Raw genomic sequence first — 25,089 nt, 5'->3', positions numbered from 1 at the left:
CCTGGACCCTGGATACCAAGATATATTACCTGGCCCCTGGATACCAAGACATATTACCTGGCCCCTGGATACCAAGATATATTACCTGGCCCCTGGATACCAAGATATATTACCTGGCCCCTGGATACCAAGACATATTACCTGGCCCCTGGATACCAAGATATATTACCTGGACCCTGGATACCAAGACATGACTATTACCTGGCCCCTGGATACCAAGATATATTACCTGGCCCCTGGATACCAAGATATATTACCTGGCCCCTGGATACCAAGATATATTACCTGGCCCCTGGATACCAAGACATGACTATTACCTGGCCCCTGGATACCAAGACATATTACCTGACTGTAGTACATGGAAAGAAGGACTCTGTCTGAAGTACGTTACACCTGCACTTCCTATCTTTCTGTTCCAAACCAGGAAGTGAACAGAATGTGAGGTTATTAACCTGCACAGGAGCTCATCAGTATGACAACCACTGGGAAACAAAGGGCTGAAGAGATTACCTATGAATCAGTGAGAGAAAACATTTGTACACTCTGAGCTCAACTTTACTCTCTTTCTCTGCCCTGCCCATCTCCTCCATTTACCCTGAACCAACTCTACTCTCTCTCCCTGCCCTGCCCATCTACCCTGAACCAACTCTACTCTCTCTCCCTGCCCTGCCCATCTACCCTGAACCAACTCTACTCTCTCTCCCTGCCCTGCCCATCTACCCTGAACCAACTCTACTCTCTCTCCCTGCCCTGCCCATCTACCCTGAATCAACTCTACTCTCTCTCCCTGCCCTGCCCATCTACCCTGAACCAACTCTACTCTCTCTCCCTGCCCTGCCCATCTACCCTGAACCAACTCTACTCTCTCTCCCTGCCCTGCCCATCTACCCTGAATCAACTCTACTCTCTCTCCCTGCCCTGCCCATCTACCCTGAACCAACTCTACTCTCTCTCCCTGCCCTGCCCATCTACCCTGAACCAACTCTACTCTCTCTCCCTGCCCTGCCCATCTACCCTGAATCAACTCTACTCTCTCTCCCTGCCCTGCCCATCTACCCTGAACCAACTATACTCTCTCTCCCTGCCCTGCCCATCTACCCTGAATCAACTCTACTCTCTCTCCCTGCCCTGCCCATCTACCCTGAACCAACTCTACTCTCTCTCCCTGCCCTGCCCATCTACCCTGAACCAACTCTACTCTCTCTCCCTGTCCTGCCCATCTACCCTGAACCAACTCTACTCTCTCTCTCTGTCCTGCCCATCTACCCTGAACCAACTCTACTCTCTCTCTCTGTCCTGCCCATCTACCCTGAACCAACTCTACTCTCTCTCTCTGTCCTGCCCATCTACCCTGAACCAACTCTACTCTCTCTCCCTGCCCTGCCCATCTACCCTGAACCAACTCTACTCTCTCTCCCTGCCCTGCCCATCTACCCTGAACCAACTCTACTCTCTCTCCCTGCCCTGCCCATCTACCCTGAACCAACTCTACTCTCTCTCCCTGCCCTGCCCATCTACCCTGAACCAACTCTACTCTCTCTCCCTGCCCTGCCCATCTACCCTGAATCAACTCTACTCTCTCTCTGTCCTCAACTCCTACCATCATGTCTCTTGTTCTTTTTCCTTTGTATATGTGATGGTGTTTAACCCTTCTGTCCTGTACTGTCTCCAATGGTTATATAATGAATGTTTTGGATAGTTCTGACCAGCCACAACTTCACTTCCCTCCCCTCCTTCTTTCTAGCAAAAAAAAAGGAGAGAGAAAAAGCATCATGTTTCTGAGCTGTTTTCTGTTTCCTGTTTCCTGTGTGTACGTGTCAGTGGTAGTTACCTCTTAGTACTTTTAAAGAAGGATGTTTTTCCTAGAAGAAAAGACACAAGCTATCTCCTCAGAGCTGCTACTCTGCTACTGATTCAGATCTCTTCTGAGAACTAGCGTGTTTCACGGAATGCTAACCTAAATGTTTTTGTACCAGGGACCTAAATCAATGTATTTGCACTGTCACAAAAAAAGTTATTTTGGCATGCTTCTTTTGGCAAATGTTTTTTCAAGTGTAGAGCCAATAATTTACACGTTTTTTTTTCTTCTACATATGTACTAGTAGTGTATCTGTGTCTTATCTTTTTGTAAAGCAGAAAGTGTAGCTAACTAACTTATTGTTAATACCGTTTTATTACTGAACATAAATAACAAGTGGTCATATAAATAACTTTTTTTACAGACACATTACTGGATGATGTTGGTTAAGTGTTATTATTATTTTTTTGTTCTTTGTTTTGTTTTATTTGTTACAACAACAAAAAGAAAGAAAAATGAAAAATGTTAGAAAACTAACTTTCCAAAATGCAGATGTATAGAATGAATTGGGCTTTAACACAGTAGAGCTCTAAGGAACAGTACTATTATATAGTAGAATTCATCATAAACACTAAAGACAGCCAAAGACAGACACATATCCGTGTCCCAAATGGCACCCTATTCCTGACTAGTGCACAACTGGTCAAAAGTAGTACACTATTATAGGGAATAGGGTGTCATTTCAGACACAGACAATAGAAGAACCAACCAAATCCTGGATCCTGAAGATTTTTAAAAGAGATTCACATGACGTTACCATGGTTACGTATTGTTGTTGTGTTGTGTTATTCAAGCTCCAATCAAAACCTGTTTCAGGAATGTTCTGATGAAACAAATTCAACCGTTTTCTGTCCAGTACTGGGCAACCAGCCCTGTTCAGTGTAGATTGGGGAAAGCGTTCTGTCCAGTACTGGGCAACCAGCCCTGTTCAGTGTAGATTGGGGAAAGCGTTCTGTCCAGTACTGGGCAACCAGCCCTGTTCAGTGTAGATTGGGGAAAGCGTTCTGTCCAGTACTGGGCAACCAGCCCTGTTCAGTGTAGATTGGGGAAAGCGTTCTGTCCAGTACTGGGCAACCAGCCCTGTTCAGTGTAGATTGGGGAAAGCGTTCTGTCCAGTACTGGGCAACCAGCCCTGTTCAGTGTAGATTGGGGAAAGCGTTCTGTCCAGTACTGGGCAACCAGCCCTGTTCAGTGTAGATTGGGGAAAGCGTTCTGTCCAGTACTGGGCAACCAGCCCTGTTCAGTGTAGATTGGGAAAGCGTTCTGTCCAGTACTGGGCAACCAGCCCTGTTCAGTGTAGATTGGGAAAGCGTTCTGTCCAGTACTGGGCAACCAGCCCTGTTCAGTGTAGATTGGGGAAAGCGTTCTGTCCAGTACTGGGCAACCAGCCCTGTTCAGTGTAGATTGGGGAAAGCGTTCTGTCCAGTACTGGGCAACCAGCCCTGTTCAGTGTAGATTGGGGAAAGCGTTCTGTCCAGTACTGGGCAACCAGCCCTGTTCAGTGTAGATTGGGGAAAGCGTTCTGTCCAGTACTGGGCAACCAGCCCTGTTCAGTGTAGATTGGGGAAAGCGTTCTGTCCAGTACTGGGCAACCAGCCCTGTTCAGTGTAGATTGGGGAAAGCGTTCTGTCCAGTACTGGGCAACCAGCCCTGTTCAGTGTAGATTGGGAAAGCGTTCTGTCCAGTACTGGGCAACCAGCCCTGTTCAGTGTAGATTGGGGAAAGCGTTCTGTCCAGTACTGGGCAACCAGCCCTGTTCAGTGTAGATTGGGAAAGCGTTCTGTCCAGTACTGGGCAACCAGCCATGTTCAGTGTAGATTGGGGAAAGCGTTCTGTCCAGTACTGGGCAACCAGCCCTGTTCAGTGTAGATTGGGAAAGCGTTCTGTCCAGTACTGGGCAACCAGCCCTGTTCAGTGTAGATTGGGGAAAGCGTTCTGTCCAGTACTGGGCAACCAGCCCTGTTCAGTGTAGATTGGGGAAAGCGTTCTGTCCAGTACTGGGCAACCAGCCCTGTTCAGTGTAGATTGGGAAAGCATTCTGTCCAGTACTGGGCAACCAGCCCTGTTCAGTGTAGATTGGGGAAAGCGTTCTGTCCAGTACTGGGCAACCAGCCCTGTTCAGTGTAGATTGGGAAAGCGTTCTGTCCAGTACTGGGCAACCAGCCCTGTTCAGTGTAGATTGGGGAAAGCGTTCTGTCCAGTACTGGGCAACCAGCCCTGTTCAGTGTAGATTGGGAAAGCGTTCTGTCCAGTACTGGGCAACCAGCCCTGTTCAGTGTAGATTGGGAAAGCGTTCTGTCCAGTACTGGGCAACCAGCCCTGTTCAGTGTAGATTGGGAAAGCGTTCTGTCCAGTACTGGGCAACCAGCCCTGTTCAGTGTAGATTGGGAAAGCGTTCTGTCCAGTACTGGGCAACCAGCCCTGTTCAGTGTAGATTGGGGAAAGCGTTCTGTCCAGTACTGGGCAACCAGCCCTGTTCAGTGTAGATTGGGGAAAGCGTTCTGTCCAGTACTGGGCAACCAGCCCTGTTCAGTGTAGATTGGGAAAGCATTCTGTCCAGTACTGGGCAACCAGCCCTGTTCAGTGTAGATTGGGGAAAGCGTTCTGTCCAGTACTGGGCAACCAGCCCTGTTCAGTGTAGATTGGGAAAGCGTTCTGTCCAGTACTGGGCAACCAGCCCTGTTCAGTGTAGATTGGGAAAACGTTCTGTCCAGTACTGGGCAACCAGCCCTGTTCAGTGTAGATTGGGAAAGCGTTCTGTCCAGTACTGGGCAACCAGCCCTGTTCAGTGTAGATTGGGAAAGCGTTCTGTCCAGTACTGGGCAACCAGCCCTGTTCAGTGTAGATTGGGAAAGCGTTCTGTCCAGTACTGGGCAACCAGCCCTGTTCAGTGTAGATTGGGAAAGCGTTCTGTCCAGTACTGGGCAACCAGCCCTGTTCAGTGTAGATTGGGGAAAGCGTTCTGTCCAGTACTGGGCAACCAGCCCTGTTCAGTGTAGATTGGGGAAACGTTCTGTCCAGTACTGGGCAACCAGCCCTGTTCAGTGTAGATTGGGGAAAGCGTTCTGTCCAGTACTGGGCAACCAGCCCTGTTCAGTGTAGATTGGGAAAGCATTCTGTCCAGTACTGGGCAACCAGCCCTGTTCAGTGTAGATTGGGAAAGCGTTCTGTCCAGTACTGGGCAACCAGCCCTGTTCAGTGTAGATTGGGGAAAGCGTTCTGTCCAGTACTGGGCAACCAGCCCTGTTCAGTGTAGATTGGGAAAGCGTTCTGTCCAGTACTGGGCAACCAGCCCTGTTCAGTGTAGATTGGGGAAAGCGTTCTGTCCAGTACTGGGCAACCAGCCCTGTTCAGTGTAGATTGGGAAAGCGTTCTGTCCAGTACTGGGCAACCAGCCCTGTTCAGTGTAGATTGGGGAAAGCGTTCTGTCCAGTACTGGGCAACCAGCCCTGTTCAGTGTAGATTGGGGAAAGCGTTCTGTCCAGTACTGGGCAACCAGCCCTGTTCAGTGTAGATTGGGAAAACGTTCTGTCCAGTACTGGGCAACCAGCCCTGTTCAGTGTAGATTGGGAAAGCATTCTGTCCAGTACTGGGCAACCAGCCCTGTTCAGTGTAGATTGGGGAAAGCGTTCTGTCCAGTACTGGGCAACCAGCCCTGTTCAGTGTAGATTGGGAAAGCATTCTGTCCAGTACTGGGCAACCAGCCCTGTTCAGTGTAGATTGGGGAAAGCGTTCTGTCCAGTACTGGGCAACCAGCCCTGTTCAGTGTAGATTGGGGAAAGCGTTCTGTCCAGTACTGGGCAACCAGCCCTGTTCAGTGTAGATTGGGAAAGCATTCTGTCCAGTACTGGGCAACCAGCCCTGTTCAGTGTAGATTGGGGAAAGCGTTCTGTCCAGTACTGGGCAACCAGCCCTGTTCAGTGTAGATTGGGAAAGCGTTCTGTCCAGTACTGGGCAACCAGCCCTGTTCAGTGTAGATTGGGAAAACGTTCTGTCCAGTACTGGGCAACCAGCCCTGTTCAGTGTAGATTGGGAAAGCGTTCTGTCCAGTACTGGGCAACCAGCCCTGTTCAGTGTAGATTGGGAAAGCGTTCTGTCCAGTACTGGGCAACCAGCCCTGTTCAGTGTAGATTGGGAAAGCGTTCTGTCCAGTACTGGGCAACCAGCCCTGTTCAGTGTAGATTGGGAAAGCGTTCTGTCCAGTACTGGGCAACCAGCCCTGTTCAGTGTAGATTGGGGAAAGCGTTCTGTCCAGTACTGGGCAACCAGCCCTGTTCAGTGTAGATTGGGGAAACGTTCTGTCCAGTACTGGGCAACCAGCCCTGTTCAGTGTAGATTGGGGAAAGCGTTCTGTCCAGTACTGGGCAACCAGCCCTGTTCAGTGTAGATTGGGAAAGCATTCTGTCCAGTACTGGGCAACCAGCCCTGTTCAGTGTAGATTGGGGAAAGCGTTCTGTCCAGTACTGGGCAACCAGCCCTGTTCAGTGTAGATTGGGGAAAGCGTTCTGTCCAGTACTGGGCAACCAGCCCTGTTCAGTGTAGATTGGGAAAGCATTCTGTCCAGTACTGGGCAACCAGCCCTGTTCAGTGTAGATTGGGGAAAGCGTTCTGTCCAGTACTGGGCAACCAGCCCTGTTCAGTGTAGATTGGGAAAGCGTTCTGTCCAGTACTGGGCAACCAGCCCTGTTCAGTGTAGATTGGGAAAACGTTCTGTCCAGTACTGGGCAACCAGCCCTGTTCAGTGTAGATTGGGAAAGCGTTCTGTCCAGTACTGGGCAACCAGCCCTGTTCAGTGTAGATTGGGAAAGCGTTCTGTCCAGTACTGGGCAACCAGCCCTGTTCAGTGTAGATTGGGAAAGCGTTCTGTCCAGTACTGGGCAACCAGCCCTGTTCAGTGTAGATTGGGAAAGCGTTCTGTCCAGTACTGGGCAACCAGCCCTGTTCAGTGTAGATTGGGAAAGCGTTCTGTCCAGTACTGGGCAACCAGCCCTGTTCAGTGTAGATTGGGAAAGCGTTCTGTCCAGTACTGGGCAACCAGCCCTGTTCAGTGTAGATTGGGAAAGCGTTCTGTCCAGTACTGGGCAACCAGCCCTGTTCAGTGTAGATTGGGAAAACGTTCTGTCCAGTACTGGGCAACCAGCCCTGTTCAGTGTAGATTGGGGAAACGTTCTGTCCAGTACTGGGCAACCAGCCCTGTTCAGTGTAGATTGGGAAAGCGTTCTGTCCAGTACTGGGCAACCAGCCCTGTTCAGTGTAGATTGGGAAAGCGTTCTGTCCAGTACTGGGCAACCAGCCCTGTTCAGTGTAGATTGGGGAAAGCGTTCTGTCCAGTACTGGGCAACCAGCCCTGTTCAGTGTAGATTGGGGAAAGCGTTCTGTCCAGTATTGGGCAACCAGCCCTGTTCAGTGTAGATTGGGAAAGCGTTCTGTCCAGTATTGGGCAACCAGCCCTGTTCAGTGTAGATTGGGAAAACGTTCTGTCCAGTACTGGGCAACCAGCCCTGTTCAGTGTAGATTGGGGAAACGTTCTGTCCAGTACTGGGCAACCAGCCCTGTTCAGTGTAGATTGGGAAAACACGATTTATACGGACATGTGTCAAAGTAAATGAGACAAGTGATTTTCTGACATTTGAAAAACCAAATCGATAACCTGGGAATCCAAATGACATTTCCCCTTTTAAACTGACGAATTTAGTTTGGCTTCCATGCTTCAAAATAGCAGCAATAATCACTAATATGGAACATAATTAAAAAATCAATTTTGGGTGTTTCCCATCATTAAGTGAATTATGCTTTACTTCCTATTTGACCCAGATATTAGATTCTAAATTGCGTATGAAATGACTCCCCACTCCTTATGTAGTGCACTACATAGCCTTTGAAAACATTGACCAGAGGAAAGAGTGCCTCCTACTGGCCCTCCAACACCACTTCCAGCAGCATCTGGTCCCCCATCCAGGGACCAACCAGGACCAACCGTGCAGAGGAAGCCAGCAGTGGGGTTCAGTGTAGTGTACAGCTGGTTCCTTGAACCTCCACACAGGGGAAGACAGCAGTAGGGTTCAGTGTAGTGTACAGCTGGTTCCTTGAACCTCCACACAGGGGAAGCCAGCAGTAGGGTTCAGTGTAGTGTACAGCTGGTTCCTTGAACCTCCACACAGAGGAAGCCAGCAGTAGGGTTCAGTGTAGTGTACAGCTGGTTCCTTGAACCTCCACACAGAGGAAGCCAGCAGTAGGGTTCAGTGTAGTGTACAGCTGGTTCCTTGAACCTCCACAAAGAGTTCCAACATATCTGTTATTATTGATAGAAAGAGAGCACTCACCCGTTTCCTGGTCCGTACACAGACAGAAGACTCTTCTACCCACAATACTTTGGTGCTAATAGAAACGCATTTGACTTTTGACCTCTCGTAAGGAGAAGAGTTGTTACACGGTTTCCATGGTTTCCACCAGGAAGTTGATACTGTTGTCGGGGATTCTCTCCCATTTCTTCCTCCTCTTGTACAACCACCTGCACTTGTCCCTGACTCCAAACAGTTTAAGTAAATCATCCATCTCCTCACGTCTCCTATGAAAGCTGTGAAGAAGCAGCTGTTTAATACTTGTGTATAAGTCATGTATTTAAAAAAGTTATAAAACAGATGTGTTTTTAATTCATTGTTATCAGCGGCGAAACCTGGATAAAACAAATGGAAAAACCTTTAAAAAGAAGAAGAAAGTTAAAGTTTGAATTATTCCTTGGAAACCTCTACGACTATATCATTCTATTGATCTCCTCTACGACTATATCATTCTATTGATCTCCTCTACGACTATATCAATCTATTGATCTCCTCTACGACTATATCATTCTATTGATCTCCTCTACGACTATATCATTCTATTGATCTCCTCTACGACTATATCATTCTATTGATCTCCTCTACGACTATATCATTCTATTGATCTCCTCTACGACTATATCATTCTATTGATCTCCTCTACGACTATATCATTCTATTGATCTCCTCTACGACTATATCAATCTATTGATCTCCTCTACGACTATATCATTCTATTGATCTCCTCTACGACTATATCATTCTATTGATCTCCTCTACGACTATATCAATCTATTGATCTCCTCTACGACTATATCATTCTATTGATCTCCTCTACGACTATATCATTCTATTGATCTCCTCTACGACTATATCATTCTATTGATCTCCTCTACGACTATATCATTCTATTGATCTCCTCTACGACTATATCAATCTATTGATCTCCTCTACGACTATATCATTCTATTGATCTCCTCTACGACTATATCATTCTATTGATCTCCTCTACGACTATATCATTCTATTGATCTCCTCTACGACTATATCATTCTATTGATCTCCTCTACGACTATATCATTCTATTGATCTCCTCTACGACTATATCAATCTATTGATCTCCTCTACGACTATATCATTCTATTGATCTCCTCTACGACTATATCATTCTATTGATCTCCTCTTCTCCTTGATCTGTCTCTCTCTCCATCTCCTCTTCTCCTTGATCTGTCTCTCTCTCTCCATCTCCTCTTCTCCTTGATCTGTCTCTCTCCATCTCCTCCACTCCTTGATCTGTCTCTCATCTCCTCTTCTCCTTGATCTGTCTCTCTCATCTCCTCTTCTCCTTGATCTGTCTCTCTCTCTCCATCTCCTCTTCTCCTTGATCTGTCTGTCTCTCTCCATCTCCTCTTCTCCTTGATCTGTCTCTCTCCATCTCCTCTTCTCCTTGATCTGTCTCTCTCATCTCCTCTTCTCCTTGATCTGACTCTCTCTCTCATCTCCTCTTCTCCTTGATCTGTCTCTCTCTCTCTCATCTCCTCTTCTCCTTGATCTGTCTCTCTCTCTCTCATCTCCTCTTCTCCTTGATCTGTCTCTCTCTCTCATCTCCTCTTCTCCTTGATCTGTCTTCTCTCTCATCTCCTCTTCTCCTTGATCTGTCTCTCTCCATCTCCTCCTCTCCTTGATCTCTCTGTCTGTTTTGCTACAACCTCTTCGTGGCGAATAGTCTCAGTACTCTACCTCTGATAGCAGAAACAAGCACCAGTCACCAGGTAGACACTGGGCTAGTCAAACCAAATGGGCAGAAATAACAGGACTAAAACCCAAAGTGCACGCAGACACTGGGCTAGTCAAACCAAATGGGCAGAGCTAACAGGACTAAAACCCAAAGCGCACGCAGCTGTGAAACCATATCACTTCTTGGTAACAATGCAGACCTCATAATAAATAAAAACCTAAATGAATTAAGATTAATAAAATGAGAAAAAATGTAAAATGAAAAAAAAAAAAAATACTGTTTTTAAATGTTGATTTATTGTCACGTTTATATTAGAATTACAGAGTTTGATTTGTTGAATACAACATATTACATTTGAAATGGTTGATGCAGATTTTAAAAGGAAGGTGTTTTGACTCAAGCAGTGGTCACAGTCTATGAGAATCCACATTTTTCTCTCTTTCTCCCCCTTCTTCTCTCCTCCTCTCCTCCTCCCTTGTCATTTTCTCTGTTGTAAGACATGCTAGACCGCTTGTCAATGTTGATGAGGTTGAACTCACGGGGTTTCAGTTAATAATAATTAAAGGCTAGTGAATTTTACGCATGCCAGTATTTTTTTTTTTTGTATTTTTTTTTACAATTTGTATCAGATGGAAATGGAATTTGAAGAACAAATAGCTGATATGACTTAGAGATCGGACGTAAGGGTTGAAGAAAAAAATGATTTAAAGTTATTGTCCAATACTTAATAGAGACAGGAACCACATGTTATAGACGGGGAAAGTCTCTCTCTGTTACACAGCATTCTGAGTCTGCTATGTCAGAACGGGAGGATTATTCTCTGGTTAATTCTCTCTCTCCTTTGTTTTTCTTATTTTTTGGGGGGCTGTAATCTATGGTCTGTCAGTCTGTGAATCTTTGCAGTAAAATTCGGGTATTGTTGTTCTCTTTATTGTGTAATAAATACCTTAATACATCTCTCTGAGACTAGTGTTCTGTTTGAGTTTTGACTGTGAAGTTCTGACTATTATCCACTTGATAGGGTATAACCAACTTATATTGTATTATCATTAGCCTAAACTTGATAGTGTCACGTTCGTCGTTATGGGTAGACCAAGGTGCAGCGTGGTAAGTGCTCGTGATACATTTTATTATAACTCAGAACACTAAACAAAACAACAAACAAAGGAAACCTAACGTCACGTTCTGCAGGCTTTCACTGAGCTGTACAAAAACAAGATACCACAACTAAAGGTGGAAAAAGGGCTGCCTAAGTATGGTTCCCAATCAGAGACAACGATGGACAGCTGCCTCTGATTAGGAACCATACTCGGCCCAAACACAAAGAAATAGAAAACATAGAATGCCCACCCCATGTCACACCCTGACCTAACCAAACAGAGAAAAACGGCTCTCTCAGGTCAGGTCGTGACAGATAGTGTCACGGGTGTCGTTGGGTAGAGATGACCAAAACGCAGCGGGAATGTGGATGCTCATCTTTATAATTGATTAAATAAAGAGAACCTCAAAAACAACAGAACGACAGACGGCGGTTTCACAGGCTAAGAACACTAGCAGTGCAAAAGACAACTACCCACAAAATCCCCAGGTGAAAACAAGCATCTAATATATGACTCCCAATCAGGAACAACGACGTACAGCTGTTCCTGATCGGGAGCCACACAAACCACACAGAAATAGACAGACTAGAAAACCATAGAAAACCAACACTAGAACATATACTCAAACCCCAGACTACATAAACCAAACACCCCTTTAATAACACACATACAACCCCAACCATACAAAACAAATAACCTTCTGCCACGTCCTGACCAAATTATAATACAATTACTCCCTCTGCTGGTCAGGACGTGACAGATAGGGATAACCAACTTATATTGTATAATCATTAATTCAAATCAAATGCAATTTTATTTGCCACATGCGCCGAATGCAATAGGTGGAAAATGCTTTCTTATGAGCCCTTAACCAACAATGCAGAGTTTTGAAAAGTAAGTTAAAAAATGTTGCAAAATAAACTAAAGGAAAAATGGGTATCGGTACTGAGTATATGTGCATTGGTACGGAGTAGTCGAGGTAATTGAGGTAATATGTACTGTACATGTACACTACCGTTCAAAAGTTTGGGGTCACTTAGAAATGTCCTGTTTTTGAAAGAAAAACTAATTTATTGTCCAATAAAATAACATCAAATTGATCAGAAATACAGTGTAGACATTGTTAATGTTGTAAATTCTATATTTTTTAATGGAATATCTACATAGGCGTACAGAGGCCCATTATCAGCAACCATCACTCCTGTGTTCCAATGGCACGTTGTGTTAGCTAATCCAAGTTTATCATTTTAAAAGTGTAATTGATCATTAGAAAACCCTTTTGCAATTATGTTAGCACAGCTGACAACTGTTTTTCTTATTAAAGAAGCAATAAAACTGGCCTTCTTTAGACTAGTTGAGTATCTGGAGCAGCAGCATTTGTGGGTTCAGTTACAAGCTCAAAATGGCCTGAAACAAATAACTTTCTTCTGAAACTCGTCAGTCTATTCTTGTTCTGAGAAATGAAGGCTATTCCATGCAAGAAATTGTCAAGAAACTGAAGATCTTGTACAACGCTGTGTACTACTCCCTTCACAGAACAGTGCAAACTGGCTCTAACCAGAATGAGGCCCTGGTACACAACTGAGCAAGAGGACATGTACAGTCGTGGCCAAAAATTGAGAATGAAGTCTGCTGCCTCAGTTTGTATGATTGCAATTTGCATATACTCCAGAATGTTATGAAGAGTTATCAGATGAAATGCAATTAATTGCAAAGTCCCTCTTTTTAATTGCAAAGTGCCTCCATGCAAATGAACTGAATCCCCCAAAAAACATGTCCACTGCATTTCAGCCCTGCCACAAAAGGACCAGCTGACATCATGTCAGTGATTCTCCCATTAACGCGGGTGTGAGTGTTGACGAGGACAAGGCTGGAGATCACTCTGTCATGCTGATTGAATTCGAATAACAGATTGGAAGCTTCAAAAGGAGGGTGGTGCTTGGAATCCTTGTTCTTCCTCTGTCAACCATGGTTACCTGCAAGGAAACACGTGCCGTCATCATTGCTTTGCACAAAAAGGGCTTCACAGGCAAGGATATTGCTGCCAGTAAAATTGCACCTAAATCAACCATTTATCGGATCATCAAGAACTTCAAGGAGAGCAGTTCAATTGTTGTGAAGGCTTCAGGGCGCCCAAGAAAGTCCAGCAAGCACCAGGACTGTCTCCTAAAGTTGATTCAGCTGCGGGATCAGGGCACCACCAGTACAGAGCTTGCTCAGGAATGGCAGCAGGCAGGTGTGAGTGCATCTGCATGCACAGTGAGGCGAAGACTTTTGGAGGATGGCCTAGTGTCAAGAAGGGCAGCAAAGAAGCCACTTCTCTCCAGGAAAAACATCAGGGACAGACTGATATTCTGCAAAAGGTACAGGGATTGGACTGCTGAGGACTGGGGTAAAGTCATTTTCTCTGATGAATCCCCTTTCCGATTGTTTGGGGCAAGACAAGGTGAGCGCTACCATCAGTCCTGTGTCATGCCAACAGTAAAGCATCCTCAGACCATTCATGTGTGGGGTTGCTTCTCAACCAAGGGAGTGGGCTCACTCACAATTCTGCCTAAGAACACAGCCATGAATAAAGAATGGTACCAACACATCCTCCGAGAGCAACTTCTCCCAACCATCCAGGAACAGTTTGGTGACGAACAATGCCTTTTCCAGCATGATGGAGCACCTTGCCATAAGGCAAAAGTGATAATTAAGTGGCTCGGGGAACAAAACATCGATATTTTGGGTCCATGGCCAGGAAACTCCCCAGACCTTAATCCCATTGAGAACTTGTGGTCAATCCTCAAGAGGCGGGTGGACAAACAAAAACCCACAAATTTTGACAAACTCCAAGCATTGATTATGCAAGAATGGGCTGCCATCAGTCAGGATGTGGCCCAGAAGTTAATGGACAGCATGCCAGGGCGGATTGCAGAGGTCTTGAAAAAGAAGGGTCAACACTGCAAATATTGACTCTTTGCATCAACTTCATGTAATTGTCAATAAAAGCCTTTGACACTTATGAAATGCTTGTAATTATACTTCAGTATTCCATAGTAACATCTGACTAAATATCTAAAGACACTGAAGCAGCAAACTTTGTGGAAATTAATATTTGTGTCATTCTCAAAACTTTTGGCCACGACTGTACATTAGAGTGTCTAGTTTGAGAAACATACACCTCGCAAGTTATGTATTTTTTACTCCATACATTTCCCCTGACACCCAAAAGTACTCGTTATATTTTAATACTTAGCAGGACAGGAAAAATGGTCGAATTCACAAACTTATCAACAGAACTGCCTCTGATCTGGAGGACTCACTAAACAGAGAACATCCCTGGTCATCCCTACTGCCTCTGATCTGACGGACTCACTAAACAGAGAACATCCCTGGTCATCCCTACCGCCTCTGATCTGACGGACTCACTAAACAGAGAACATCCCTGGTCATCCCTACCGCCTCTGATCTGGAGGACTCACTAAACAGAGAACATCCCTGGTCATCCCTACTGCCTCTGATCTGGAGGACTCACTAAACAGAGAACATCCCTGGTCATCCCTACTGCCTCTGATCTGGAGGACTCACTAAACAGAGAACATCCCTGGTCATCCCTACTGCCTCTGATCTGGAGGACTCACTAAACAGAGAACATCCCTGGTCATCCCTACTGCCTCTGATCTGGAGGACTCACTAAACAGAGAACATCCCTGGTCATCCCTACTGCCTCTGATCTGAAGGACTCACTAAACAGAGAACATCCCTGGTCATCCCTACTGCCTCTGGTCTGGAAGACTCACTAAACAGAGAACATCCCTGGTCATCCCTACTGCCTCTGATCTGGAGGACTCACTAAACAGAGAACATCCCTGGTCATCCCTACTGCCTCTGATCTGGTGGACTCACTAAACAGAGAACATCCCTGGTCATCCCTACTGCCTCTGATCTGGAGGACTCACTAAACAGAGAACATCCCTGGTCATCCCCTGCCTCTGATCTGGTGGACTCACTAAACAGAGAACATCCCTGGCCATCCCTACTCCCTCTGATCTGGAGGACTCACTAAACAGAGAACATCCCTGGTCATCCCTACTGCCTCTGATCTGGAGGACTCACTAAACAGAGAACGTCCCTGGTCATCCCTACTGCCTCTGATCTGGAGGACTCACTAAACAGAGAACGTCCCTGGTCATCCCTACTGCCTCTGATCTGGTGGACTCACTAAACAGAGAACATCCCTGGTCATCCCTACTGCCTCTGATCTGGAGGACTCACTAAACAGAGAACATCCCTGGTCATCCCCTGCCTCTGATCTGGTGGACTCACTAAACAGAGAACATCCCTGGCCATCCCTACTCCCTCTGATCTGGAGGACTCACTAAACAGGAGAACATCCCTGGTCATCCCTACTGCCTCTGATCTGGAGGACTCACTAAACAGAGAACGTCCCTGGTCATCCCTACTGCCTCTGATCTGGTGGACTCACTAAACACTCATTCTTTGTTTAAAAATTATATCTCAGTGTTACAGTTTCCATACATTAAAAAAATAAACAAGAAAATGGTGCTGTCTAGTTTACTTATAATAAGGATTTTTGAATAATTTATAATTTTAATTTTGATACTTAAGTATATATAAAACCAAATACTTTTAGACTTTTACTCAAGTTGTATTTTACTGGGTGGCTTTACTTTCACTTTTACTTTCATTTTCTATTAAGGTATCTTTTACTGTCTACTTGTGGAAAAATCACCGTGAATAATTATTTTGTTAAAAAATATATATATATATATATAATTGGTCAATTATTTACCTATTTACTTGCCTACGCTAAATTATTTGTTTTGTTAATTATATGAGCAAAAAAGATTTCACTTTATTTGGAATGGCAAGCCAGACAAAATTAAATGTGCTTAATATATAATGAATATGAGCTCGTGGGGGCTAAAATTATTAAATATTAAAGCATTCAACCTCTCACTAAAATCATCAGTCATACAAAAGTTATACTTAAACCCCAAACTGATTCTCCAGTAGATTAGTAAGAATGACTCAACCTTTTCCTTTGAATCCAGATAATCACCTCTCACATTAAGGTAATTGAAAATGGAACCACTTTCAAATATCGCCGTTTCTAAAGCAAGCAAAGCTGGTTGCTACTCCAGTTTCATCCCCCCAAAACAAGACAGAACAAAATATTGGAACAAATATTATGGTTAAACTCAAATATACTAATTGATTAAAAAAAGAATTCTACAACCACCTCTAGCTCTTCCCTGATGTTATGATATGTATATGTGGAATACAATCACCTCTAGCTCTGATGTTATGATATGTATATGTGGAATACAATCACCTCTAGCTCTGATGTTATGATATGTATATGTGGAATACAATCACCTCTAGCTCTGATGTTATGATATGTATATGTGGAATACAATCACCTCTAGCTCTGATGTTATGTAATGTATATGTGGAATACAATCACCTCAGCTCTGATGTTACGATATGTATATGTGGAATACAATCACCTCAGCTCTGATGTTACGATATGTATATGTGGAATACAATCACCTCAGCTCTGATGTTACGATATGTACACTGCAATTCAAAAGTCTGGTGTCACTTAGAAATGTTTTTGAAAGAAAAGCTTTTTTTTTTGGTCCATTAAAATATATATACATATACACTGCTCAAAAAAATAAAGGGAACACTTAAACAACACAATGTAACTCCAAGTCAATCACACTTCTGTGAAATCAAACTGTCCACTTAGGAAGCAACACTGATTGACAATACATTTCACATGCTGTTGTGCAAATGGAATAGACAACAGGTGGAAATTATAGGCAATAAGCAAGACACCCCCAATAAAGGAGTGGTTCTGCAGGTGGGGACCACAGACCACTTCTCAGTTCCTATGCTTACTGGCTGATGTTTTGGTCACTTTTGAATGCTGGCGGTGCTTTCACTCTAGTGGTAGCATGAGACGGAGTCTACAACCCACACAAGAGGCTCAGGTAGTGCAGCTCATCCAGGATGGCACATCAATGCGAGCTGTGGCAAGAAGGTTTGCTGTGTCTGTCAGCGTAGTGTCCAGAGCATGGAGGCGCTACCAGGAGACAGGCCAGTACATCAGGAGACGTGGAGGAGGCCGTAGGAGGGCAACAACCCAGCAGCAGGATCGCTACCTCCGCCTTTGTGCAAAGAGGAGCAGGAGGAGCACTGCCAAAGCCCTGCAAAATGACCTCCAGCAGGCCACAAATGTGCATGTGTCTGCTCAAACGGTCAGAAAGAGACTCCATGAGGGTGGTATGAGGGCCCGACGTCCACAGGTGGGGGTTGTGCTTACAGCCCAACACCGTGCAGGACGTTTGGCATTTGCCAGAGAACACCAAGATTGGTAAATTCGCCACTGGCGCCCTGTGCTCTTCACAGATGAAAGCAGGTTCACACTGAGCACATGTGACAGACGTGACAGAGTCTGGAGATGCCGTGGAGAACGTTCTGCTGCCTGCAACATCCTCCAGCATGACCGGTTTGGCGGTGGGTCAGTTATGGTGTGGGGTGGCATTTCTTTGGGGGGCTGCACAGCCCTCCATGTGCTCGCCAGAGGTAGCCTGACTGCCATTAGGTACCGAGATGAGATCCTCAGACCCCTTGTGAGACCATATGCTGGTGCGGTTGGCCCTGGGTTCCTCCTAATGCAAGACAATGCTAGACCTCATGTGGCTGGAGTGTGTCAGCAGTTCCTGCAAGAGTAAGGCATTGATGCTATGGACTGGCCCGCCCGTTCCCCAGACCTGAATCGAATTGAGCACATCTGGGACATCATGTCTCGCTCCATCCACCAACGTCACGTTGCACCACAGACTGTCCAGGAGCTGGCGGATGCTTTAGTCCAGGTCTTGGAGGAGATCCCTCCGCCACCTCATCAGGAGCATGCCCAGGCGTTGTAGGGAGGTCATACAGGCACGTGGAGGCCACACACACTACTGAGCCTCATTTTGACTTGTTTTAAGGACATTACATCAAAGTTGGATCAGCCTGTAGTGTGGTTTTCCACTTTAATTTTGAGTGTGACTCCAAATCCAGACCTCCATGGGTTGATAAATTGGATTTCCATTGATTATTTTTGTGTGATTTTGTTGTCAGCACATTCAACTATGTAAAGAAAAAAGTATTTAATAAGATTATTTCTTTCATTCAGATCTAGGATGTGTTGTTTAAGTGTTCCCTTTATTTTGTTGAGCAGTGTATATTCAAATTGATCATAAATACAGTGTAGACATTGTTAATGTTGTTAATGACTATTGTAGCTGGAAACGACAGATTTTTTATGAAATATCTACATAGGCGTACAGAGGCCCATTATCAGCAACCATCATTCCTGTGTTCCAATGGCACGATGTGTTAGCTAATCCAAGTTTATCATTTTAAAAGGCTAATTGATCTTGAACTTTGTGGAAATCAATATTTGTGTAATTCTCAAAACTTTTTGCAATCTTACTGGCAGCAATATCCTTGCCTGTGAAGCCCTTTTTGTGCAAAGCAATGATGACGGCATGTGTTTCCTTGCAGGTAACCATGGTTGACAGAGGAAGAACAATGATTCCAAGCACCACCCTCCTTTTGAAGCTTCCAGTCTGTTATTTGAACTCAATCAGCATGACAGAGTGATCTCCAGCCTTGTCCTCGTCAACACTCACACCTGTGTTAACGAGAGAATCACTGACATTGTCACAGTTGTCGTACTGGAGAGAAGACCAAGGCGCAGCGGGTTGCGTGTTCATCATGATCATTTATTCAATACACGTGAACACGAAAAAACAATAAACAAAAGAGAACGACAGACCGACAGTTTTACAGGCTAGGTACTCACACATAGCAGTGCAAAATCAACTACCCACAAGTGAACAAACAAAACACACACCTACTTATAGGACTCCCAATCAGAGGCAACTAGAAACACCTGCCTCCAATTGAGAGTCCAGCACCCAACCTACACATAGAAAACTAACCTAGAAATACAAACATAAACCAATGACCAAAAAAACCTGTAATACATAAATAAACTACCCTCTGTCACATCCTGACCAAACTACAATAACCAAATATACTCTATACTGGTCAGGACGTGACAGTGCCCCCCCCCCCCCCCCCCCCCCCAAAGGTGCAGACCCCGGAATGCACCTACACAAAACACAGAAAAACCCCAAAACAACCAGAAAAATCCCCTAAACAAAAAGGGAGGGAAGGGAGGGTGGCTGCCGTCAACGACGGCACAGTGCTACACCCCCCCTCCCCAACCCACCTATATGGGAGGCGGCTCAGGTGCGGGACGTGGACTCCGCTCCATCCCTGACGTAGTCCACTTAAGTGGCGCCCCTGACCTCGCCCGACTGGCGGGCGATTCTTGCCGCGCCCGGCTGGCGGGTGTCCCTGGCTGCGCCCGGCTGGCGGGCCACTCTGGCAGATCCGGCACGGCGGGCCACTCTGGCAGATCCGGAACGGCGGGCCACTCTGGCAGCTCCGGGCAGACGGGCCACTCTGGCAGCTCCGGGCAGACGGGCCACTCTGGCAGCTCCGGGCAGACGGGCCACTCTGGCAGCTCCGGGCAGACGGGCCACTCTGGCAGCTCCGGGCAGACGGGCCACTCTGGCAGCTCCGGGCAGACGGGCCACTCTGGCAGCTCCGGGCAGACGGGCCACTCTGGCAGATCCGGGCAGACGGGCCACTCTGGCAGCTCCGGGCAGACAGGCCTCTGGCGGGCGGCTCTGGCGACTCCTGACTGGCGGGCGGCTCTGACGGCTCCTGACTGGCGGGCGGCTCTGACGGCTCCTGACTGGCGGGGCTGGGCTGACGCACTAGAAGCCTGATGCATGGGGCTGGTACAGGATGTGCCAGTCTGGGCACACGCACCTCAGGGCTAGTGCGGGGATAGGGAACAGGCTGAACAGGACTAGGCTGACTACTGGGAAGCTTGGTCCGGGTTGCTGGTACTGGTCGTGCCAGACTGGAGGTACTCACTTCCGGGATAGCACGAGAGGCAGGAACCGGAAAGACTGGGCCATGGAGGTGCGCAGGTGGCCGTGATCGCACATCCTGCACAACCCGTCCTGGCTGGATGGAACTAGTAGCCCTGCACGAGCGGGGTGCTGGTACAGGGTGGACTGGGCTGTGCGTGCGTATGGGCGAGATAGTGCGCACCTCAGCGAAACATGGCGCCCTCCACTCCTTACGCTCCTCCTCATAATCACGGGTAGCTGGCTTATGGCTCTTCCTTGGCCTAGCCAAACTACCCGTGTGCCCCCCCAAAACAATTCTTGGGGGTGCCTCTCCGGCTTCCTCGCCAGCCGTGTACCCTGGTAGCATTCCCGGTCCTCACCAGCCTTTCTCCACGGGCCCCCTCCGGCCAGAATCTGTTCCCATGTCCACTTTTCGCGATTGTCCATCTCAAAATCCCTTTTCATAGCGTAGTCCATATATTTGTTCTTCGTGACCTGCTCCTTCTTCCGCTGCTTGGTCCTGGTATGGTGGGTAGTTCTGTCACAGTTGTCGTTAGAAAACTAACCTAGAACCTACCCATAGAAATACAAACATAAACCAGTGACCAAAGAACCCCGTAATACATAAATAAACTACCCTCTGCCACGTCCTGACCAAACTACAATAACCAAATATACTTTATACTGGTCAGGACGTGACAGACATGATGTCAGCTGGTCCTTTTGTGGCAGGGCTGAAATGCAGTGGAAATGTTTTTTGGGGGATTCAGTTAATTTGCATAGCAAAGAGGGACTTGCAATTAATTGCAATTCATCTGGTCACTCACTCTTCATAACATTCTGGAGTATATGCAAATTGCCATTATACAAACTGAGGCAGCAGACTTTGTGAAAATTAATATTTGTGTCATTCTCAAAACTTTTGGCCACGACTGTACATATACAGCACAGACACTGATAGCGTATACACCAACAGAAACACAGCAACAGGATTACAGACAGTCAGAAGTACACTATACATACAAAAGTATGTGGACAATCCCTCAAATTAGTGGGTTTGGCTATTTCAGCCACACCTGTTGCTGACAGGTGTATAAATCCGATCACAGAGCCATGCAATCTCTATATATTAACATTGGCAGTAGAATGGCCTTAACTGAAGAGCTAAGTGACTTTCAATGTGGCACCGTTATAGGATGCCACCTTTCCAACAAGTCAGTTTGTCAAATTTCTGCCCTGCTAGAGCTGCCCTGGTCAATTGTAAGTGCTGTTATTGTGAAGTGGAAACATCTAGGAGCAACAACGACTCAGTCATGAAGTGGTATTCCAGACAAGCTCACAGAACGGGACTGCTGAAGTGCGTAGCGCGTAAAAATCGTCTGTCCTCCGTTGCAACATTCACTACCGAGTTCCAAACTGCACAAGAACTGTTCGTCGGGAGCTTCATGAAATGGGTTTCCATGGCCGAGCAGCCACACACAATCCTAAGATCACCATTCACAATGCCAAGCATCGGCTGGAGGGGTGTAAAGCTCGCCGCCATTGGACTCTGGAGTGTTGGAAACGCATTCTCTGGAGTGATTAATCACACTTCACCATCTGGCAGTCCGACGGACGAATCTGGGATTGGCGAATGCCAGGAGAACGCTACCTGCCCCAATTCATAGTGCCAACTGTAAAGTTTGGTGGATGAATAATGATCTGGGGCTGTTTTTCATGTTCATGTTCCAGTGAAGGGAAATCTTAACGCTACGGCATACAATGACATTCTGGACGATTCTGCGGTTCCAATTTTGTGGCAACAGTTTGGGGAAGGTCCTTTCCTGTTTCAGCATGACAATGCCTCCGTGCACAAAGCGAGATCCATACAGAAATGGTTTGTCAAGATTGGTTTGGAAGAACTTGACTGGCCTTCACAGAGCCCTGACCTCAACCCCATCGAACACCTTTGGGACGCCGACTGCGAGCCAGGCCTAATCGCCCAACAGTGCCCGACCTCACTAATGCTCTTGTGGATGAAAAAATAAAACAAGTCCCTGCAGCAATGTTCCAACATCTAGTGGAAAGCCTTCCCTGAAGAGTGGAGGCTGTTATAGCAGCAAAGGAGGGACCAACTCCATATTAATGACTTCCCTGAAGAGTGGAGGCTGTTATAGCAGCAAAGGAGGGACCAACTCCATATTAATGACTTCCCTGAAGAGTGGAGGCTGTTATAGCAGCAAAGGGGGGGACCAACTCCATATTAATGACTTCCCTGAAGAGTGGAGGCTGTTATAGCAGTAAAGGGGGGACCAACTCCATATTAATGACTTCCCTGAAGAGTGGAGGCTGTTATAGCAGCAAAGGGGGGACCAACTCCATATTAATGACTTCCCTGAAGAGTGGAGGCTGTTATAGCAGCAAAGGAGGGGACCAACTCCACATTAATGACCATGATTTTGGAATGAGATGTTGGACGAGCAGGTGTCCACATACTGTTGGTCATGTAGTGTATGCATTATTTATTAAAGCATACATTATGGGCCCTGGTGAAAAAGTAGTGCACCATATAAGGAATAGGGTTACGAATGCAACCACAGTCTGCTCTGGGAAGGAGCGCTGTCTTTCATGGACACTCTTCCATTCCTCCATCTACTAACACTCTGGAGTTGATACAGCTCTGGAGTTGATACAGGGTGTTGATACAGGGTGTTGATACAGGGTGTTGATACAGGGTGTTGATCCAGGGTGTTGATACAGGGTGTTGATACAGGGTGTTGATCCAGCTCTGGTGTTGATACAGGGTGTTGATACAGGGTGTTGATACAGGGTGTTGATCCAGCTCTGGTGTTGATACAGCTCTGGTGTTGATACAGGGTGTTGATACAGGGTGTTGATACATCTCTGGTGTTGATACAGAGAGTTGATACAGGGTGTTGATACAGCTCTGGTGTTGATACAGGGTGTTGATACAGGGTGTTGATACAGCTCTGGTGTTGATACAGCTCTGGTGTTGATACAGGGTGTTGATACAGGGTGTTGATACAGCTCTGGTGTTGATTCAGCTCTGGTGTTGATACAGGGTGTTGATTCAGGGTGTTGATACATCTCTGGTGTTGATACAGGGAGTTGATACAGGGTGTTGATACAGCTCTGGTGTTGATACAGGGTGTTGATACAGGGTGTTGATACAGCTCTGGTGTTGATACAGCTCTGGTGTTGATACAGGGTGTTGATACAGGGTGTTGATACAGGGTGTTGATACAGCTCTGGAGTTGATACAGGGTGTTGATACAGGGTGTTGATACAGGGTGTTGATACAGCTCTGGTGTTGATTCAGCTCTGGTGTTGATACAGGGTGTTGATACAGGGTGTTGATTCAGCTCTGGTGTTGATACAGGGAGTTGATACAGGGAGTTGATACAGGGTGTTGATACAGGGTGTTGATACAGGGTGTTGATACAGGGTGTTGATACAGCTCTGGTGTTGATACAGGGTGTTGATACAGGGTGTTGATACAGGGTGTTGATACAGGTCTGGTGTTGATACAGGGTGTTGATACAGGGTGTTGATACAGGGTGTTGATACAGGTCTGGTGTTGATACAGGGTGTTGATACAGGGTGTTGATACAGCTCTGGTGTTGATACAGGGTGTTGATACAGGGTGTTGATACAGGGTGTTGATACAGGGTGTTGATACAGGGTGTTGATACAGGGTGTTGATACAGGTCTGGTGTTGATACAGGGTGTTGATACAGGGTGTTGATACAGGGTGTTGATACAGGGTGTTGATACAGGGTGTTGATACAGCTCTGGTGTTGATACAGCTCTGGGATGAGGTGGAATGCTCAGATATTCTTGCCCTTCTCCTACACAGTTCATTGTGGTTGGCACTTTTCTCTCTCTCTCTCTCTGTCTCTCTCTCCCTCCCTCTCTCTCATTACAGGAATAGTTTCATTTTTAGTCCTGTTCTCTATATCAAAGTGTGTGTGACAGAATTTCATGGGTCTTCTGATGAAGGGCCTGATACGTCAGGATGACAGAGAACCAGTCGGAATGTGGAGAGATGTACTCCTATAGGACGAGGCGCGGGACTTCACGGGATGATATATCACACTTCAATGACTGGTGCTGTGTGTGTGTGTGTGTGTGTGTGTGTGTAGTGTGTGTGTGTAGTGTGTGTGTGTGTGTGTGTGTGTGTGTAGTGTGTGTGTGTAGTGTGTGTGTGTGTGTGTGTGTGTGTGTGTGTGTGTGTGTGTGTGTGTGTGTGTGTGTAGTGTGTGTGTGTGTGTGTGTGTGTGTGTGTGTGTGTGTGTGTGTGTGTGTGTGTGTGTGTGTGTGTGTGTGTGTGTGTGTGTGTGTGTGCGTGTGTGTGTGTGTGTGGTTAATGCAGTAAGAACGGGGAGGTGTTCACAGTAAGACAGGAGGTTCTCTCTCCACTTCCCAGGACTCTGGTCATAACATTCAGAGTAAATTACATGGTTATCTCCTTTCTGGCAGAACTAATGATATGACGCATGGGACTGGGGTTCTGTCCTCCTGACTGGGGTTCTGTCCTCCTGACTGGACTGACTGGGGTTCTGTCCTCCTGACTGGACTGACTGGGGTTCTGTCCTTCTGACTGGGGTTCTGTCATCCTGACTGGGGTTCTGTCCTCCTGACTGGGGTTCTGTCATCCTGACTGGGGTTCTGTCCTCCTGACTGGGGTTCTGTCCTCCTGACTGGACTGACTGGGGTTCTGTCCTCCTGACTGGACTGACTGGAGTTCTGTCCTCCTGACTGGGGTTCTGTCATCCTGACTGGACTGACTGGGGTTCTGTCATCCTGACTGGACTGACTGGGGTTCTGTCCTCCTGACTGGAGTTCTGTCATCCTGACTGGGGTTCTGTCCTCCAGACTGGACTGACTGGGGTTCTGTCCTCCTGACTGGGGTTCTGTCCTCCTGACTGGGGTTCTGTCATCCTGACTGGACTGACTGGGGTTCTGTCCTCCTGACTGGGGTTCTGTCCTCCAGACTGGACTGACTGGGGTTCTGTCCTCCTGACTGGGGTTCTGTCCTCCAGACTGGACTGACTGGGGTTCTGTCATCCTGACTGGGGTT

At 46.5% G+C, this 25,089-nt stretch overlaps 1 protein-coding gene across 1 annotated transcript in view; it reads left to right on the top strand.

The window, feature by feature from the left end:
- Positions 1 to 2,235, top strand: part of LOC106591960 (protein CBFA2T1) — a gene marked incomplete at its 5' end in the record, with an annotated part of 45,288 nt that extends 43,053 nt beyond the window's left edge. The window contains one exon of the mRNA XM_082961427.1: positions 1 to 2,235. This exon is cut by the window's left edge and continues 1,812 nt beyond it.
- Between the last annotated feature and the right edge of the window lie 22,854 nt (positions 2,236 to 25,089).

The sequence above is a fragment of the Salmo salar genome, chromosome 14 (assembly GCF_965601325.2).
Source record: "Salmo salar chromosome 14, fSalSal1, whole genome shotgun sequence".
Lineage (NCBI taxonomy): Eukaryota > Metazoa > Chordata > Actinopteri > Salmoniformes > Salmonidae > Salmo > Salmo salar.
This window is presented reverse-complemented; position numbering and strand designations above follow the sequence as displayed.